The sequence below is a fragment of the Bos grunniens genome, chromosome X (genome assembly GCF_055505025.1).
Source record: "Bos grunniens cultivar Pamir isolate PY7600 chromosome X, Bosgru_T2T1.0, whole genome shotgun sequence".
NCBI lineage: Eukaryota > Metazoa > Chordata > Mammalia > Artiodactyla > Bovidae > Bos > Bos grunniens.
The window spans coordinates 98,268,443-98,282,465 of NC_141194.1; the positions used below are offsets into that span (position 1 = coordinate 98,268,443).

The following is a 14,023-nucleotide window of genomic DNA, read 5'->3' on the forward strand; positions in this document are numbered from 1 at the left end:
GAGGTTTAAGAATTGTTAGGACTTGAAGCATGCTCTTTGTGTCTGTGTTGCATACTTCTGTGATCCTCACATTTTTTTCCCTTGCTAACTCTATCAGGCCAGAGAACTAATTTCCATCCAGTCCAAAAAAAAAAAAAAAACTTTATAGGCCATAGACATTTCAAAGTGTTGACTTTAATAATAAATTTCAACTGTTTCATCTATCAATGCTATTAAAATTCATCTTTCCAGGATCAGTATTTTAGAATTAGCTCAATAAGTTTGAACATTTTATCCTTTGACTTTTCCATACACAATTGCTAATTCAGTCTTATCATTATTCATGTCATTCTCTCCACCAGCTATTTTTTTCCTTATCAGTCATTCTTTTTAATTTTTGACAGTCAGGATTCTTTCAGAGTTAACCTGAAGTAAAGGTAAAGTTTTAGTACAGCTTAAAAGATTAGTCTAACCACTCTATAACACAGTCACAAGGGAACGTAAAAAGTCATCCAGGCCCCTGCAGTGTTTGTGAGAGTAGATGCTCCCTGTTTATAGCCAGGGAGGCTTGCCAAGGGCAGCATTCTTCAGGACTAAGAAACAGGAAGAGACAGCCATTTGGGATGGCCTAATTGTGAGTCTCTTGAGACAAATTACATTATCTTATTCAATCCTGTGGCTTTGAGGGTATCAGAGTTACTTATCTACCAAGTCCCATAGTTACCAAGAAGCAGTGCCAGGATTCAAACTTGATTCTTTCAGGTGTTAAATTCATCTTGTTTTCCAATTTACAGTTACTGTGACCCTAGTAGAGAGGAAATGCTGCTTTGTGCTGCTTTGATCTGATTGTTTGATTTTGTAAAAGCAGATTTCCAAGTTTTCTTTATAATGACTCAGGCATTTCTAGGCAAGATTGGTACCTGGGAGTCATAGGTCTGTTCATCTGCCCCATCTACTGAGTAAGCCCTGATATCCAGAAACTGGTCTGATGCTCTCAGCTAGGTCTTATTGAGGCAGGAGTTAGATTTCTCCATTCCCCCCCACCCCTGACCCCCCCAACCCCACTCCCCAGCCCCCAGTAAAGCAGTTGGAAATTCATTCCCTATTGACCAAACGAAACTCCAAGACAAGAGTAGCAGGACAGTTAAGGGAGGAGGCTGGGCCCTGCTCAGGCCACATCTTTCTCAAAGTCAGGAGACCTCCCCGACCACACATGCATGGAAAAGGCTCATTGGAGGCTATACCCATATGCCTTTTTGGTAAAATCCATCTTTGCTAAGAGATTGCTGTGCACACATGGGAGGATCCTGAGATACGCCAAATATGAACTGTGAACTAGGGAATTAAAATGATTGGCCAAAGGAAATGTGGAAGAAATGCCCCATAAAAGTAATTCAAACTGCCATGAGGGTGTGACTCAGGGAGTCTCCCTCTGAGTCTGTCCATGTGTCTTTCCACATGTACTGTACTCTTTTCTCTCCTAGTAAATACTTTACTTGCTTTGCTACTTTCTGTCTTTGTGGAAATTCTTTTCTGGAAAGCCGAAGGGCCAGGGCTCTTGTCACTGACCACTGGTCTAGTGCCTAGGATTTGGTGCTTTCACCACCAAGACCCAGCCCCAATCTCTGGCTGGGAACCCAAGCCCTGCTCCAAGCCGATGCAGGCCAGGGCCACTCGAGTTCATTATGTATACTACTTCACCTTGGACTGTAACTAACAGCTATATCTCATTGTGCTGTTGAAGAACATCACAGGACATGAACACCAACACAAGACAAAGTCACTTGGAGACTGTAATGGAGTGAGAACAAAACAAGGTTGCTGTGCAGCCCACACAACCCCAAATGCCTCCGTCTGTCTCAGCTACAATGAGTGATATTTATTTACCAATTCCAGTTAACTCTTTAAAAATATATATTTATTTGGCTGTGCTAGGTCTTAGTTGCAGCTTGCAGATCTTCAGTCTTCTTTTCAGCATACAGGATCTTTAGTTGCAGCATATGAACTCTTAGTTGTGGCATGTGGTATCTAATTCCCAGCCAAGAAAGTGACCCAAGCCCCCTGTATTGGGAGTGCAGAATCTCAGTCATTGGACTGCCAGCGAAGTCCTGCCACTTCCAGTTAACTCTTGAACACCATGAGCTTGAACTGCATGGGTCCACTTATACGCAGATTCTTTTCCAATAAATATGTACTCCAGGGAACCCCAGGTGGTCCAGTGGTAGAAAATCTGACTTCCAGTGCAGGGGATGCTAGTTCGATCCCTGGTTGGGGAACTCAGATCCCTCATGCCGTGGCTAAGCCTGTGTGCCACAGCCAAGACCTGATACAACCAAATAAAGTTTTTAAAAAAATGTACTCTAGTGGTATGTAATGTGCATGGGTTGACTCTGAGGATACACAATCCTGGACATAGAGGACTAGCTGTATAGTTATATGTGGGTTTTTGACCACACGGGGGCAGTGCCCCTAACCTCTACATGGTTCAAGGGTCACATGTATAGCCTTAACTTCATCCAGCCTGCTTACACTATAGATAAGATTTCTTGAGACACCCAGTCATAGAATTGTCTTGCTTTCTGATTGCTTCTAATCTAGAGGGAACTTCTGCTTCCTAAGACTTTCCCTTACTTTGCACATCCTAATCCCTGATTGTGTAATATGTTCTTTCTAACACCCTCTTCCTAAGATGTTCCCTTTGCTCTGTGTTCTCCTGCACCGTGCCAAGTAATGTGCCCAACTTGTTCAACACACAAGTGTGTTTTTGGTGGCCTTTCACTGAACAGAATTGACTCTAGGCTCTCAGGATATACAGGGACTGTTTGGCAGCCTACTTCCTTCTTGGAGTATCCAGTGAGCAGTTACCCTGATAGAGGTGGCCAGAACCCTCTCTCATCTAATTGGTGCTATGAGATAGAATCCAGGGTTTATTAATGGACTTTCAGTCCTGTTTTAAACTAAGCATTGTCAGCTATAGCTGCACAGTTGGATTTCTCCACAGGGGAGGGGCTCCCAGTGGAATGGCGCGGTTAATGCAAATAACAGCGGACATGTTGTCAGAAAACTTGGCTTCCAGCTTTGTTTCCATTGAAAAATAGCACTGTGAGCAGTGTCAAATTGTTTAACCTCCTTGGGTTTCAGGGTTTTAACTTTAAAAGGAGAGAGCTGGACAGTAGAAGTCTCTGAGGGTGCTTCTAGCTGTAACATTTGAAGATTTTTTATTTGAAATCCACTATGGAGATGTCATCTCTTCTCTCTAGTAGGTAATACCAGATCACTCTGAGGAGTTTTGTGATGTAAGTCACCCAAAATGCTCAATTCTAAAAAGATATCTGAAGTATATAAAGGTATAGTTTGTCATTTTCTTTACAAATATTTGCAGACAGATGGCTAGCACAATTGTTTCTGGTGTAAAAGCAGACATTGTTAAAATATAATAAGAACCAGATAAATCTATGGGGATTCTCTTAACTCTGTCTCCAGAGAATCAGTGCTAAAAAGTCAAATTAGTCATTTTTATTTAGGAGATATAAAAAGACATATGGTTTCATGCTGTACCAGCTGTCATAAAATTTTGGAGAAAAGTGTTACTTACAAAGCTTCTAGGGGGAATGTTTCACAGAAGTATTTTAACCTTTATAGCTTACAAAATCGATGGCTTCCTTTTTTGTAAACTATATTTTGGGCCTAAATTCTCTTTAACCACAAAGGTTTATCAGAAAAGAAAACATACAGCTAGGGGAAAAATAATGAGACTACCTTCTAGTGAAGTACCTGTTTATATGTTGCTTTTTTTATGGAGCTAGGATTTTTGTGTGAATCTAAAATGCATTGTGATGAAAGATATTCAAGGATTTGTTTTCAGGCAAAATAAGTATAATTTCTAGAAAGCTATGATCCACTGTTTAACCTTCATGCATAGTATGAATTACAATGGTAACCACAATGTGTACATACTTTATGCGCATGCTTGAAAAATCCCTTCTCATATGCAAGGTCCTTCCGTTTTTGTGTGTGTGTCTTCTCCCTTATCATTATTGAATTGTATCTGTGCATGATTGTAGACTCAAAAGATCTTCCGTATACTGTAATTTATTCTTCTGACAATTTCTCTATTCTTTCTCATTTTCTCACTTCTTTTTCTTTCCTCCTTGTTTATTCACCTTGCAGATTCAGGTTTTTTGTTTTGTTTTTTCTTTCCCTTTTTCTTCTCTACTTTTTATTAAAAGAAACCAGACTTGTAAAAGAAAGGACAGGGTTTAAAACAGAAATCTAGAATCAGAGATTTACAAGTTTATATACAAGAATCTATCATGGCAATTGTGGTTGTCCTCGTGCCAGGAAAGAAATGTATAATAAATCACACAAGACTAGGTTAATGAGAAAGTTTCTGGAAATAATCAGAAAAGATAGTGGCGTTCTGAAAAACTAACAGTAGAAATTGAATTGTTACATATGAATGATGTTCATAGGGATAAATAATATTTGGAAGGTATTAATTAGAAAATCTATTGATTTTGCTTGCCTAAATTCCAAATTCAGTGTTAGGGTTGTCATAGCAACCTTAATACATTTCCTTGAAATAATTGGTTTTGCAATTGTAGAAAGCTTTTTATCAATTTTTATCATACATTACATATGGGCCTTTATGTCCTCAGTTTCCCTGAAACAAAATTTCATTTCATTTGTCATCTTTTTCATTATACTAAGACTAAATTGCATTTTCTCACACTGTACATAATATATTATCTACAAGTATCAGATAGTGCATTTGTTAGTTGACCTTTGCCATTAGGATTAGAGCAGTGGTCCCCAGATTTTCAAGGATGAAGATTTCTTGTACATATAAAAATAGTTCATAAGGCTATCTCCTCTTCACCCTTGCCTCCATGAAAATAGCTATCATTTTCTGTTTTTCTTTTATAATGTCATATGTGCTGTGCTGTGCTAAGTTGGTTCAGTCCTGTCCAACTCTTTGAAACCCTATAGACCATAGCCTGCCAGGCTCCTCTGTCCATGGGATTCTCCAGGCAAGAATACTGGAGTGGATTACTGTGCCCTCCTCCAGGGGATAATGTCCTATAGTTTCTATTAATGCAGGATTATTTTTAATGAATTTGAATTAATAACCATGAAAACTTCTGCATATATTAAAAATATTTGGTTAGTGGATTAGTATACACATGGATTGACAAGCTCTTCATAAGAACTGATTATCATCTATGATTCTCAGATTGAGAATCACTGGTTTAGAGCTTTATACCTCTCAACTCTCCCCTCCTTGCTTTTTGTTGATTTAATTCCTACAGTGGTTCTTGGGACTAACTTTCCTAACTGAGCCTGTAATTTTAGGTGGACTGTTCCTAAATTGGCAGCAGTATGGAATAGCATTTTTGACCACAATCCTTCTGTTTTTGCCTTGAAGTTTTTTTATGGGAGGGGGGCCTGGGAAGGGTGAACAAAATGGTTGCCAGTTAATGGGAAACTGCAAGGGTTGGGTGCTGTGTGGTTTTCAGCTGAAGCAGGGCATTTCCTGCACAAGAGAAAATGAGTTGAAAAGAACAGGATTAGAGAGCCAAGGAAAATTCTGTGGGGGATAACTTGGAGTTTAAACATTGAGAAAAGTGCAAACATTAAGTCCAGAGGTAGAATCAGTGTCAGGATTGCTGAGCCAGTTGTTCAACAGTTGAATTTGGGAAAGACTAGGGTAAAAACAGGAGTGAATATGGTACTGTTTTTTATTCATTTACTTTTGAAATTGATCCAGATCTGGCTGTTTGTTTGTAATAAATGGTGAAGGGCTGATTGGCTTATTGTGCAATGTTTTCCATTTAATCTTCCAAAGTATTCTTCTCAGCAATAATTAGAAACTGGAAGGTCAGTTTGTTCTCCTTTTTATAACTGATAACCTTAAGGTTGGTTTGGTTATATCATAGGAAGCAGGGTAATAGGTGTTGGGACTGGAAAATCCATCTCCTGATGCATAATTCTCAAACCTACATTTTATACAGTTTTGGTACTATTAGTCCAAATTAAACCATTAACCTTTTCTTTTTTTTTTTTAATGTAATGCGACAGCATTCTTTAATTATAGCTGCAATGCAAAGGTCCTTCGGCCCTTCCCAGTGTCCCGCGGGCTCCGGAAGTCCCGCCCCGCGCGCACGTGCGCCGGCTCCACGCCTCCTCCGGAAAAGCCCCATTAACCTTTTCTTAAACCCTCTCCTCTGGGTTTTCCTTCCCACAGAAAAGAATCTGTTTTCTCTTTACAGGCTATTTAGACAACTGCATTTAGCTGTCATATGGCTCTGTGATCTCTACTCTGACCCTTCTTTCCTGGTGTAGAAGCTGAGGAAGGCTTGGAGGAGCTCCATAGGGCTGCAGCAGGAGTTAGAAGTATTCCTCTACCATAGCTGTGATATACTGTGGCAGTGGACAAATACCAAGCTATCTGAATATCAAGGGGCAAACCTAGCAAAGTGGGTGTAAAGGGGATGCCACATCAAGAATGCCAATGTGAAGTTAAATATTAATAGATTTCTTTGCTGCATCACTTATCATAGTATTTCATATGACAATTTAAGGTGTGACTTTCCTACATGGGGATAAGTTATGTCTTCTTTTCCAAACTTACTTGATCATTGACTCTTTGACTGTTTGTTAGTGTGTGTGGTAGGGATAATATCTTGCCAGACTTTAGTGTTCCACTAAACATGGCCTGGAGAGTGCTGCCTTAATAGACATAAAATTTAAAGTATAAGTTCTGCTCACTGTGTATTCATGTTATTTTTGAATGTGGAGACGTGGATCTGCTTTAGAATGAGCAGAGCAAAACTAAGGTAATGTAATTTGTTAAGGTCTATGAGGTGACATGGCACATCCGTATGACATACTAAAGCTGTTGGATTTGCAGTGTTTCAGCCAATTTCAGGTAATTGGGTGCTAGGATAGTGGCCACAGTGAGAAGAGAGACATACCTGAGCCACCCTGGTCATCATGGCAGCTTCTCTATAAGTGTAAATAGAAATCCAAATCAATTTCAAACAAAACCTAAGTCATAGCAATGAGTTTCATAAAATTCACTTCTGAAATTCAAATGAATTCCTTTCCTTGAAGTACCACAAAACACTTTTAAATCCCCAAGTGTTCTTTTTTGTATTCAGATCTCTTTTAGCGATTGGATTTTTCTAACCCAAAGAAAAATCATCTGTTTACATTAAAAGGCACGGCTTACAAGTCCTATTTACATCACTCAAACTAGTAGGTCTGGAGGTGCTTTTCCCTAGGAGAATTTACAAATGCCATGGTCTTCTTCCCTTCTCTCTAGTCACCTTTCAAGGACAAAAGTCCTCTTAATTAAGAGTTTCAGCTTGTAAGGTGGTATGTTTCAGTTGTTGGAATTAATGTCAGTGTGCCTTCTGTGCACAGACATCTGTTCAGAACATGGGTTACCCTCTCATCCAGTTAATTTATACTTGCTGGACTTGGGTGCTCCTTTTCCTCTCTGAGAATGTCATTGTTGGCTGCAGGCAAACTTCCCAGTTAAGAATATCATTTTATTAAATCTGTGTCTACATTGTTTCCTTGATCTTTAGCAGGATGAAACAAGAGACCAGGTATGAAGAGCTCAATGTTAATCAACTTCCTTAAACAGATTCTGTAGCTGGGAATCTATGGCCAGCCTCCCAAGAAGGCAGAAAATCTTCTGCAAACCCAGTTGGGTTTGAGATGTGTTGATAAGAACCTCTTCTTCTCCCTCCAGTGCTTGACATTTGCCGGGATTTCCTTTGCTGAGAATTATTCTTTGGAACTTGAAGATTTCAATCTCTCCAAAGATTTTTACTAAAATGCAAATACCCGAGATAAGGTTATGATAAAGTTTCTTATTACCTAATAGCTTAACTGATTTGAGTTTGATTTTCTTGTCAAGTAGGATCCAGAGTAGGGATGCATCCAAGAATTGTATTTAACCTGAAGCTTAAAGAGGAGGGCTTTTTAAGGAAAAAGAATAAAGATTTACCAATTAAAAAAAATTAGATTAAGGTTCTGGGAAGGGATCCAGGCAAGTTTAGAGGCCCTAAAGTTTCATTGTGTGCACGCTTCGGTAGCTTCAAGGTAATCCACCTCTAGTCTAGAGTAGTGATTATCAAGCTTTACAGTACGTTAGCAGCATAAGGGGGAGATTCCTTACAAATGTAGATTCTCAAGGCCTACCCTTTGAGATTCAGTTTCAGTGGATCTGAGTCAGAGCCCAGGAGAATCTGAGATATATCCCACACTTGGAGAAACATTGTCCAGAAAAGCAGAACACAGAATTGGCTCTTGAGGGAAGGAGTAGGACCTTGTCACCCAGGAATGAGCAAGTAGGAAAAGGCCAAAGATAACTCAAAAATAAGGCAGTGGTATTCATTACTATATGGCTCCAGGGCCACATCCATAATCACTGTTGCCACATACGGCTCCTTTAGGTCTTATTTTCCTCTGCACTCAATATACAAATTCTCTCAGATGTCCCCCAAATGAATATAAACCACAAAATGTCTCAGTTTTGTCATTACATCTGTTTCTTTTGCATATCTAGGACAAAAAAACAGGAAATTCCAGCTTTCTCACAAAGGATCATTTTTATTATTTTAAATCAATTTTTAAATTGATGTATAGTTGATTTATGGTGTATTAATTTCTGCTGTATAGCAAAGTGATTCAGTTATACACATACACATTCTTACATTCTTTTTTGTTATGTTCTTTTCCATTATGGTTTATCATAGGATGTTGAATGTAGTTCTCTCTGTTATACAGTAAGACCTTGTTGATTATCCATTCTATATATAAAAACTTATATCTACTAACCCCAAACTCCATCCCTCCCCTAACTCTCTCCCCCTTGGCAAACACCAGTCTATTCTCTATGTCCTTGAAGGAATCATTTTTATTATTGAAACAAGGGCCCATATGCTGGTTTATGGTATATGCCTTTCTCAAAAATTTTCGAGGATAGGTGAAATCTCTGACATGACTCTCTGCAAGGGGAACCCTATGTTTGTGTATAAATGGGAGATGATGAATGACTAGACAGGACAATGGACAGATGGGAAGTATACTTTACTTGTGGTTCAAGAGGTACTCTCCCATTCTTGGAAAACTGGATCAAAAGGCTGTTAAGAAACTTTCCCTAACATTTGGGGACAGCAGAGACTTCATAGTTATGTGCCCCTGGAGTATAACTGTTAAAAGTTGATGGCTATATGGATACAGGTATGTTGAAACAATACAATAAAGTGTAAATTGGACAATGTGGATGGTGAGTATAAGGACAATTAAAAAAAATAGAGCATGCCTTCCAGACACCAAATATTGGGTTGGTCAAAAAGTTCGTTTAGGTTTTTCCATAACATCTTACGGAAACCCGAACGAACTTTTTGGCCAACCCAATACTTCATGCATAATATCTTACTATGTGCTATAGGTTATAATAGTCTTGTAGATGTGGAACTAAGACCTTAGAGAAGCCTGCCTATATTCATGCAGTGAATAAATAGTAGAACTATGATGTTGAACTTAAGTTTGTCTGACTCGCAAAGTTCACTGTAGATGAAAGTGCTCGCTCTTGCTGGGCTCTCTTATACCACTAGGGACTAAATTTCTCCCTGTGGGAACATGATTGTGCTTAAAGAGATATGTATTTAGCTAGTATCACAGTAAGAGCCACATATGATAAGAAATGGTGCAGTTACTAAAGTCTGTTATCATTTGGTACTCTTATACACAAATCTGAGTTGCCTGCTGTATGCCAGAGTCATTGTATTACAGTTGTCCATAGCTCAGATGGTAAAGAATTTGCTTGCAGTGTGGGAAACCCAGGTTCGATCCCTGAGTCTGGAAGATCCCCTGGAGAAGGAAATGACAACCCATTCCAGTTTTCTTGCCTGGAGAATTCCATGCACAGAGGAGCCTGGCAGACTTCCATCCACGGGGCTGCAAAAATCAGACTCAACTGAACAACTAACATGCACACACATGTGTGTAAAAACAGAACCAAGAGAATGTGTACATATATGTAAAGAATTGTTATGAGGAATTGGCTGATATGATTATGGAGGCTGGCAAGTTGAAATTCTGTACTATGGGCCCACAGGTTGGAGAACCAGGAGAGCTGATGGTACACATGAAGTCCACGGGCAGTTTTCTGGAGAATTCTCTCTTGCTCGGGTAAACTGGACTTTTTCTTCTCTTCAAGCCTTCAATACAACTGATTGGATGAGGCCCAGTCAGATTATGGAGGGCAAACTGCTTTACTCAACAATCACTGATTTAAATATTTCTTTTCATCTAAGTGAAAAGAAAGTGAAAGTGTTAGTTGCTCAGTCATGGCTGACTCTTTGTGACGCCATGGCCTATAGCCTGCCAGGCTCCTCTGTCCATGGGATTCTCCAGGCAAGAATACTGGAGTGGGTAGCCATTCCCTTCTCCAGGGGATTTTCCAGACTCAGGGATTGAGCCCAGGTCTCCCGCATTGCAGGCAGAGTCTTTACCATCTGAGCCACCTGGGAAGCCCAATTTCATCCAAAACATCCTTCATATTGACTCATAAAAGTAACCATCATAGTCATCTAAATCACGGTCTTCCCATTTCCATTATGGAAGACCAGCTCTGGTGGGGCAATGGCCCTCCCAGAACGTACACTGGAATCAGGTGCCTGGCATATGGAAGCTTTTTGTAGTTGGCAGAGACCATTTGTTCCTGTTTTTCATTATTCAGAAACCTAGTAACGGTAGTTCATCAGGCACTCTGTCTATCAGATCTAGTCCCTTAAATCTATTTCTCACTTCCACTGCATAGTCATAAGGGATTTGATTTCAGTCATATCTGAATGGTCTAGTGGTTTTCTCCACTTCTTCAATGTCAGTCTGAATTTGGCAATAAGGAATTCATGATCTGAGCCACAGTCAACTCCTGGTTTTTTTCTTGCTGACTGTACAGAGCTTCTCCATGTTTGGCTGCAAAGAACATAATCAATCTGATTTTGATGTTGACCATCTGGTGATGTCCATATGTAGAGTCTTTTCTTGTGTTGTTGGAAGAGGGTGTTTGCTATGACCAGTGTGTTCTCTTGGCAGAACTCTATTAACCTTTGCCCTACTTCATTCTGTACTCCAAGGCCAAATTTGCCTGTTACACCAGGTGTTTCTTGACGTCCTACTTTTGCATTCCAGTCCCCTATAATGAAAAGGACATCTCTTTTGGGTGTTAGTTCTAGAAGGTCTTGTAAGTCTTCAGAGAACTGTTCAACTTCAGCTTCTTCAGCATTACTGGCTGGAGCATAGACTTGGATTACTGTGATATTGAATGGCTTGCCTTGGAAACGAACAGAGATCATTCTGTCATTTTTGAGATTGCATCCAAGTACTGCATTTTGGACTCTTTTGTTGATCACGATGGCTACTCCATTTCTCCTAAGGGATTCCTGCCCACAGTAGTAGATATAATTGTCATCTGGGTTAAATTCACCCATTCCAGTCCATCTTAGTTCATTGATTCCTAGAATGTCGATGTTCACTCTTGTCATCTCCTGTTTGACCACTTCCAATTTGCCTTGATTCATGGACCTAACATTCCAGGTTTCTGTACAATAGTGTCGGACTTTGCGTCTATCACCAGTCATATCCACAACTGGGTGTTGCTTTGGCTCTGTCTCTTCATTCTTTCTGGAGTTATTTCTCCACTGATCTCTAGTAGCATATTGGGCACCTACTGACCTGGGGAGTTTATCTTTCAGTGTCCTATCTTTTTGCCTTTTCATACTGTTCTCAAGGCAAGAATACTTAAGTGGTTTGCCATTCCTTTCTCCAGTGGACTACATTTTGTCAGAATTCTCCATCATGACCCATCTGTCTTGGACATGAGAGTCCCTTGGACTGCAAGGAGATCCAACCAGTCCATCCTAAAGGAAATCAGTCTTGAATATTCATTGGAAGGACTGGTGCTGAAGCTAAAACTCTAATATTTTGGCTGCCTTATTTGAAAAACTGACTCATTTGAGAAGACCCTGAATGCTGGGAAAGATTGAAGTTGGGAGGAGAAGGGGCTGACAGAGGATGAGATGGTTGGATGGTATCACTGACTCAATGGACATGAGTTTCAGTAAAGTCTGGGAGTTGGTTTGGACAGGGAGGCCTGGCGTGCTGCGATTCATGGGGTAGCAAAGAGTCGGACATGACTGAGCGACTGAACTGAACTGAATAACAGTAGATTTCTTAAACTCCTGAGTGATTTCTGACATACTTTGTATCAATCACGGTGCTGAGATTTTCATAAGATTTTTTTCATAATACCTATGTCTCCCCTAGGGCTTACCCAGTGTCTCAGAGGTAAAGAATCCACCTGCCAATTCAGGAGATGTGGGTTTGAATCTCTGGATTGGTAAGATCCCCTGGAGAAGTAAATGGCAACCCACTCCAGTATTCTTGTCTGGGAAATCCCACTGATAGAGGAGCCTGGCCGGTTACAGTCTATGGTGTCACAAAGAGTCAGACACAATTTAGCAACTAAACAAGAAATGTCTCCCTTAACTGAACTACGAGTTATCCTATCAATAGAATATCACTTAATTTTACATTTTTGTGTATTTTATCACACTATTATAAGCTCTAATATAGGTAGTTCTAAAGACTTTGCATCCCTCCCCCCACCCACCACCAAAGCCACTAATTTGTAAGCCGTTTGATAGTGGGTTTGTTTCATTTATCTCTGTGTCCCTCATTGCATCTAGCCATAGATTTACTCACAGTAGATGCTAAAAGTATATTGGTTGGAATGGCTTGAAATTTTTTCCGGGGCTCCAAATAATGCTGACCAATGCCTGCTTGAAGCAAACTGGAAGATACATTTCTCATAAACTACACCTCTCATCAACTATAGCCTGATAAGTGAAGTGCTGGCATTTTCACTCTTGTTCCTTTAGCTCCCCCTAGTGGGAGGGTAGCAAAATCTCTTGGCTATAGGATTGTTTATACCATTCCTGCTAGAAACAGCCAACAGAAACCACCACCAAACTAAACACTAACCCTTTGTAGGAATTATATATATTTTACACTTTTTTTTACTTTGATCTAAGAACAAAAGTTTCTCAAGTTTCTAACAGGTCTATTCAGCCTGTGCTCAAAGCAGCTTAGATTATTGGGTGGGGGCAGATTTAATCAGAGAATATTGATATAAACCGTGGCATTCCTTGAGGCATGGACCCAGGCACTTCTAAGAAGAAAGCTATTTAGCTACTTCTTAGAACTTAAGTGGAGTGAACAACAAACATCTTTCCCTGTTTCCTGAGCTCCATCCTGCATTGCAGCTCAGCAGGGGAGCAGTGAAGTTGCTGCCTGGTGCCTCTGGCCCCAAGCATCTCCCACCTTTCCGCCTTACCCACCTGAGACCTTAGCAGTACCTTCTGCTTTGGTTCTGACACGTAGGTCAGTTTGTTTCAGTCTGCCTGACTGATTTATTCTGCTTAAGAATCCCTTCAGCTTGTGCTTCTAGTAGTCTGTACTTCAGATAAAAAACAGTGTTTCTGATTTTCTCTATAGAAATTTCTCTATAGAAGTCATCATTCTTCTCTTTAATCCCAATGTTTTGAGGAGCTGTCTGGGTATTAAGTATGCATGTTTAATGATTTATATTCCTAGGACTTTGAATTATTTCTTAACTGTATCTGTTCTTTTATAGAAATTTATTTTATTTCCCTTCTTGTTTTTTTTTTAATTTATTTTAATTGGAGGCTAATTACTTTACAATATTGTAGTGGTTTTTGCCATACCTTGACATGAATCAGATATGGGTATACATGTGTTCCCCATCCTGAAACCCTCTCCCAACTCCCTCCCCATCCCATCACTCTGGGTCATTCCAGGGCACCAGCCCTGAGCACGCTGTTTCATGCATCGAACCTGGACTGGCGATCTGTTTCACATATGATAATATATATGTTTCAATGCTATTCTCTCAAATAATCCCACCCTCGCCTTCTCCAACAGAGTCCAAAAGACTGTTCTA

The 14,023-nt window shown here is 39.9% G+C and overlaps 1 pseudogene; it reads left to right on the forward strand.

The window, feature by feature from the left end:
• LOC147340955 (spermidine synthase-like) overlaps positions 1-6,182 on the forward strand; it is a 43,320-nt pseudogene extending 37,138 nt beyond the window's left edge.
• The last annotated feature ends 7,841 nt before the right edge of the window (positions 6,183-14,023 follow it).